The following is a 7,062-nucleotide window of genomic DNA, read 5'->3' as shown; positions in this document are numbered from 1 at the left end:
CAGTTGACGATCGTCAGCGTAGTTGAAAGTGCATACCTTTCTTTTGCCTAAGGATTGAATTAGAGGATAAAGATACAGATGTGCTGATTTATCGCCTCCCTCAGGCCATGCCCTCTTTTACGCTTTTGTTAAGTGAACAAATGGCCAACCTTGTGACGAACCATTCCAGGGTCTTACTTATTGGGGATTGATCTACTGGGTTAATGACGATCATGGTGGACCACAGGCAACAGAACTATCTGAATTGCTCTCCAACCTGAACCTGACTCAGCTTCTATCGTCCCCTACCCATATAAAAGGACATAGATTGGACCAAATCTCGTCCCACAATCTGACAATATCGACTCCCTTGATATCTCCCTGTATATGGTCAGACCACCATCTGATTGATTTTACTATCAGTTTCAGCGGCAGGCAGAAACCTCCTAAGGCAGGGGGAGGACTAAAAAGGAAGTGGAGAACTCTTGATAAACAGGAGTTTATTCACACCCTCGCTGGCTCTCTTCCCATCCTTAACTCAAACGTCGACGCTATGGAAACTACTATGGTGGACTGGCTGAAATCGGCTAGTGACAGACATGTCCCTTTGATTCCATTTTCTCGCACTAGATATCAAGATGCCCACAAATGGTAAACCTCAGAATTGAAGATACAAAAATTAAAGCTTCGACAATTAGAAAGGAAATGGAGGCACTGCTATAATATTCAAGACAGACATCCGTTTTTGCTGGCTCGCATAGAGTATAAAAAGGCTATACTGACGGCTAAAGCAGCCCATTTCTCAGCAAGAATACTCAATGCGAACAATAGCACCAAGGACATTTTTAAAATTGTTAGTGAGATCAGCAGTGACGAGAGAATACTACCAACCCATGCTCCCACGCAAGAGATGTGTGATGTTTTAAAGAATTATTTTGTGGAAAAAATTGCCATCATTAAATCTAGCATTCCCCCTCCGATTAATATAGAATGCCAGGATGATATCCTTAGAAACCCTGTCACTATGACTCATTTCTCTGTCTTATGCCCCAAAACCTTGTCTGATTTATTATTCCGGGTTAAGTCGAGCTCCGCTAATGACTGTTGTCCTCCCGCTATCATCAAAGACATATTTACAGCACTGCCACACAGCATTCTCCCTTTTTTGAATGCATCTCTCACTAAAGGGGTGGTACCGTCTGCCTTCAAGGTTGCCACAATAGTTCCCCTTCTGAAAAAGCCCGGGTAGATCCTTTAACCCCCTCTAACTATCGCCCCATTTCCCTTCTCCCTTGCCTGCCTACGATCTTGGAGGCACATGTGGCCAGATGTCTATCTAATTTTGTTGAACAAACAGAATATTTGGAGCCAAACCAAGCGGGCTTTCGGACAGCCCATTCAACGGAGGCAGTAGTTCTTGCCATCCTGGATACTCTAAGAGCTAATTTAGATAGGGGAATCCCTCAGGCCTTGGTGCTTATGGATTTGTCGGCAGCGTTCGACACAGTCGACCATAACATCCTGTTGAACCGTGTCGAACAAGCAGGCATCCAAGGTCCTGCCTACAAGTGGCTTAAGTCATTTCTCACTGGCAGAACGCAAGCAGTTCGAATGGGCAATTTCACTGCCCCTACGGTGACCACCTCTTGTGGTGTACCGCAGGGTTTGTCCCTGTCGCCATTATTGTTTAACCTCTATCTGAGGCCTCTGCTCTATTCCTTAAAAAATCGGAAGGTCACTATTTTTAATTATGCAGACGACCTCCAAATGATTTCCCCCCTAAACGCCCCTAATGCGGATGTGGAATTTCAAACCACCATGCTCCACTTTCAACATTGGATGGACAGTAACCATTTGAAACTCAACCCAGGCAAGACGGAATTGGTGTTGCCTGGGAAGAGTAAGGACTGCTGGGGTCCACACTTCTGGCCTAGCGGACTCGGTCCCCCCCCCCCTACTCCGTCCGCGTCTGTAAAAAGTTTAGGGGTAGTAATTAATGCCGACCTCTCACTTAGAGGACAGGTGGGTGCGGTGATCTCCACTAGTCTCTATCGGCTTCGTAAAATTAGGAAAATCGCTCATTTGCTAACTCATTCAGCTCTAATCCAAGTGGTGTTAGCGCTGGTTCTTTCACGCCTGGATTTTGCAAACTCCCTTTATATTGGTCTGCCTCAGTACCTATTAAAACATCTGCAAATGGTTCAGAACCAGGCGGACAGATTAATATACAAACAGCCAAAATGACATTCTGCTAGGTCCCTTCCCTGTTGATCAAGCTCCACTGGCTTCCTGTGGAGCAATGTGCGTCATTCAAGCCTGGGTGCCTAGCTTTTAAAGCACTGCATGGCAACAGTCCAACATTTATCACCTCCATGTCCATCAAACATGTCTCTTGGCGCAATTTGCGCTCATCCGATCTGCATCTCCTATCTGTCCCGACTATAAACTCAAACGCTCTGGAGGTTGTAGATTTTCTTACTTGGCACCTACTCTCTGGAATTCTCTTCCGGTAAGAATGAGAAGCTGTGACAACCTACTTGGCTTTAGAAAAGCACTGTTTGGGCTAGCCTACTAATCGGGTCTATCGTAACAACTTAAGCAGGAGTAGTGCCATGAAACCTTTGGGTGACCGTGCGCTTTATAAGTAAATGATAACATAACATAACATTTAAAAGGTGTAGTGACAGGGAGGAGCCATGCGGCACTCCCAAGTTAATTTGACTTTAGAGGTAGAGAAATGTGCAAAGCGTACAGCTTGAGTGCGATCCTCTTGGAAAGACGTAAGCCACTTAAGGGCCAGGCCCTGTATCCCTGCATTACTAACATTATCCACTAAGAGGACGATGAATACTGTAGTGGAAGGTTACTCTCATCCTCTTTCATTTGGGGGGGAGGGTGTCATGAATACACGTGCCTCTTTTGGACATAGTTAGTCCCACTTGTTGCTTGGAAAATATTGTGGTTTCGACTGGAAGTGCAAAGAGTCCCCTGCCAACCAGGCCTCCTGTGCCAGATCTCCTTCCCTAAACAGTACCCGTCAGTTCCACAATTGGCACCCCTTTGGCTCACATATAAGTTCCTAGTAAAAGGTACCCCTGGTACCAAGTGCCTTGTGGTTAAAGAGGGTCCCTAGGGGCTGCAGCACAAATTATGCCACCCTAAGGGGCCCCTCACCAAGCACATGCACACTGCCACAGCGGCCTGAGTGTCTTGGTGCAGACAAAACTGAAGAGCCGACAAGGCACACATCCCTGTGTGCCATTCCCATAAACACTGCTAGAGTGGTGTCCTACCCATATCTCAGGCAGTGAGTTAAAATGTGCAGATTTATACAGTGCGGCTCATTACCTGTGAGGGTTTCCAGACGCTGTCTGTGGTCACGGGGTGATAAAGTGATTTGCCCAGAATCACACGATGTTGCGCTGAAGCAGAGACTCAAACCCGGATCCCCAGTTCCCGAGTCGGCAGCTCTGGCTGCTGCACTACATCCTCACACCCCTGTAAGGGTGTTGGACAGGCCACGTGTAAGGCTTGCTCCCTCCCCGCACGACCAGGCCCGAGCCCGGCTCTTCAGGTGTTACACGCAACAACCACCCGTTTCCCGTCTCATATGGGACCCCTGCCCCTGAACATTTCCACATCATGGACCCGATTCCCTACCGGCCCCCTCGCCCGGCCTGGGCGCCATCTTGGACACAGCACCACGAGGCCGCGTGGCCTCCGATCGACCCTAACCCTGGGCCTGGCCAGGCCCCGACATCCCGGCACCACCATCCACCCAGGAGGTGAGCGGACTACTTGGCAGGTCAATGGGAGAAAGAGGTGTCGATGGCTCTCCCCCGCCAGGTGCCGATCGCCCCCAGCTCCCCCAGGCGCTGGCTCCACCCCCCTGCTGGGTGTCTGGACTCCCTCATCCCGGACCTCCCGACCTCCAAGTGCGAGGGTCAGGACATCAAAGGGCGCCAGACCTATAACTGGGGCAGCTCCAGAGCAGGAAGGCAGTTGTATCCTGGAGTCGAGAGACGCAGTGAAGAACTCATCCTTGACGGACTACTGGCGCTGCCGTAGCCCTGCCTTGCGAACTATCGACCTGCCTGCTGGCGCTGCCGCAACCTTCTGAAACCTTCATCGCCGTCGGGACCTGCTGGCGTGGCCGCGGACCGTTTGTAACCTCCACCTTCATCGGGACCTGCTGGCTCCGCCGCGGACCGTCGCTACCTTCAACCATCCCGGGACCTGCTGGCTCCGCCGCGGCCCGATCATCTAGAACGCCGAGCTCGAGGATTGTGAGCTATTTCATCTACCACCATATCCACCAGATTGGTAACGAGACTGTCCCGCTACCCCCTTACCCAACCAAGAGACTAGAATAGAGGGGACCCCTGAGTCCAGACCTCCTTGTACCATTTCACCGTACCTAAAGAATTGCTTATAAAGTAACGTTGAACCTTATCCTTGTGTGGTGTACGTCTGTGGGGGGGAAGTTACTTGTCTGTACGATCGCTGGAGACGGCTCTCCCCGGAGACCTCTCCCCTTGTCCTCGGCCGACCCTCCCGGTCCGTCTAACATTGGTGGCCAGCGGCGCGATCCGAATCAACGCATAATCGTACAGAGAGTAGCTCACCCCACGACAAAACCACAATGTCAACCAAAGAAAGCGGATCCACCGAAAAATTCCAGATGGAGAAATTGGAAGAATACAGCCATCGTGAGTTGAAACAATTCTGCATTGAATTAGGTATCGCTACCACCGGTCTGAGTACTAAAGACGATTTCAAGCACGCCATTGAGTCATGGGCAGAAACCGGGGCCGTCAGACCCCCGGACCAAAATGTCGCAGCAGCAGAGAAAGACACCACGGCTCCCGAGGAGCGAAGAACGGGTCTCTCGCAAGATGAGATCCAAGAACGAGAAAGAAACCGACTACATGAACTAGAAATGGCCCGGCTCAAAAAGGATGGCGAACTCAAATTAGCCGAACAAAAACTGAACCTGGAACATCTGCGGCTCCGAGAAGAACGGGAAGAGAAACAGAGACAAAGAGAGCTCGAAGAGAAGAGACTGGCGTATGAACACGAGCGCAAACTAGCTGAGATAGACTTACGCAAGCAGAACAAAGAATTAGGGGTGCCCGAGCAACCGCGCACCCCGGGGGCAACAGAAAAGAAGGTACACATCCCCAAGGATGTCGTTCAAGAATATTTCCGAGATGACATACAGCAATGGTTCAAGGCCTACGAGATCGCTATGACCTCCCACCGGATCGATCGAAGCGACTGGGGAGCCGGTCTATGGGGGAGGTTCGTCAATGAGGGCCGCGATGCCCTGTTACAGCTCCCAGACCATCTAATGACCTCCTATGACCACATGAAAGCTACCCTCCTCACCCGCTATGGGCTCACACCCGAAATGTACCGCCAGAGGTTCCGAGACTGCACCCGGATCCCGGGTACAACTTGGGTGGAATACGTGAACTATTTCAGCCGAGCCTTCGAGGGTTGGATCAAGGGAAGCAACGTAACGACTTACGAGCAACTCTTCAATCTCATGGTATGGGAGCATCTATCAAACAACTGCTTCGTCGAGCTCAGGCAGCACCTCCTCGACAGTAAATTGACTGATCCACGGCAGCTCGCCGCCGAGGCTGACCGGTGGGAAATTACCCGAGTGGGCCGAAATGGGTCACATGAACAGAACCGGAACAACCACGGTCAGCACCGTCCCCGAGGAGGAGGAGGGGGCCAGGGACGAGGAAGAGACAACGCCCCGGCCGCTCCCGCTACCAGCACCCCACCCCCGGCCAACCGGGGCAACACCCCGGCGCGGCCGGGATACAGAGCCAATGTCACGTGTCACCGATGCCAGCGAGTCGGCCACTACGCAAACGACCCGAATTGTCCACAGAGCCAGACTCCGAGACCCCGCCAGATGGCTGCCGCCGCCCTGGGGGAAGAACAAATCTCCGAAGAACACGAGGAATGTGAGCAAGAACACCAAGAATGGGAACCAGCCGCCATGGTTCTAGCGTGCCTAGGGGGAAAAGACATGGTCCCGCGGGTCCCCCTACCCGCCAACACCCGGAAGTACAGTCAGTGGGTGAACATTAATGGACGCCGGGCCGAAGCCCTACGTGACACCGGGGCCAGTGTAACGGCCGTCCGATGTCACCTGGTGACCCCAGAACAGATCCTGCCGAACGTTCTCTGCCCTGTCCGTTCAGCCGACAATTCCGAGAGTCTATGTCGGATGGCCTGCGTCCCCTTCGAGTGGGGAGGAGTCTCCGGCATGTTGAAAGTGACGGTCCGAGATGATGCCCCCGTAGACTGTCTCCTGGGAAATGATCTTGAGAGTTCCCCGTGGGCCGCCGTAGAGAGAAGAGAGCACCTGGGGATGTTGGGCATCCCGGACTGGGCGTGCGTAACCACCCGGTCCATGGCTGCCCGTGCCATCCCCCGACCCGAAGAACCTGAATGGCCGGCACCTCCTCCCCCGGTCGCTCCAGTAGAAGACACCGACCGTGCCGTCCCCCCAGAACAAACTCCCGAGGGGCTCGTTCAGCCTCAGGACCTTCCCGGCCTGGATCAGTGGCGTCAGGAGGGGGGGGCCCACCCAGGAACAGTTTCGCCACGAGCAGAAGACCTGTCCCTCCCTCGAGGGACTCCGCCAACAAGCCCTCGCCCAGAGTGCAGGGGATACCTCCGGAACCCATTGGGTCTATTGGGACAATGACCTGTTGTACAGCGAACAGAGAATCGCGGAGTTAGGGGCCAGTCGAGTGCTAGTGGTGCCCCTCCGCTTTAGAGACTTCTTGCTAAACCTGGCCCACGATGTCCCCCTGGCTGGCCACCTGGGTCAGGATAAAACCTACAGTCGCCTGGTGACCCACTTTTTCTGGCCCAAGATGAGGAACGACGTACTCCAGCACTGCCGATCTTGCCCCACGTGCCAGGCCAGCGGGAAGAGCGGCCGCAAGCTTAAAGCACCTCTGCAACCTTTCCCAGTGGTCACCACCCCGTTCGAGAGGGTGGGGATAGACATTGTGGGGCCCCTGGACCCCCGTACAGCACAAGGACATCGGTTCA

The sequence above is a fragment of the Lissotriton vulgaris genome, chromosome 1_1 (genome assembly GCF_964263255.1).
Source record: "Lissotriton vulgaris chromosome 1_1, aLisVul1.2, whole genome shotgun sequence".
Classification (NCBI taxonomy): Eukaryota; Metazoa; Chordata; class Amphibia; order Caudata; family Salamandridae; genus Lissotriton; species Lissotriton vulgaris.
Note: the sequence above shows the minus strand (reverse complement) of the source record.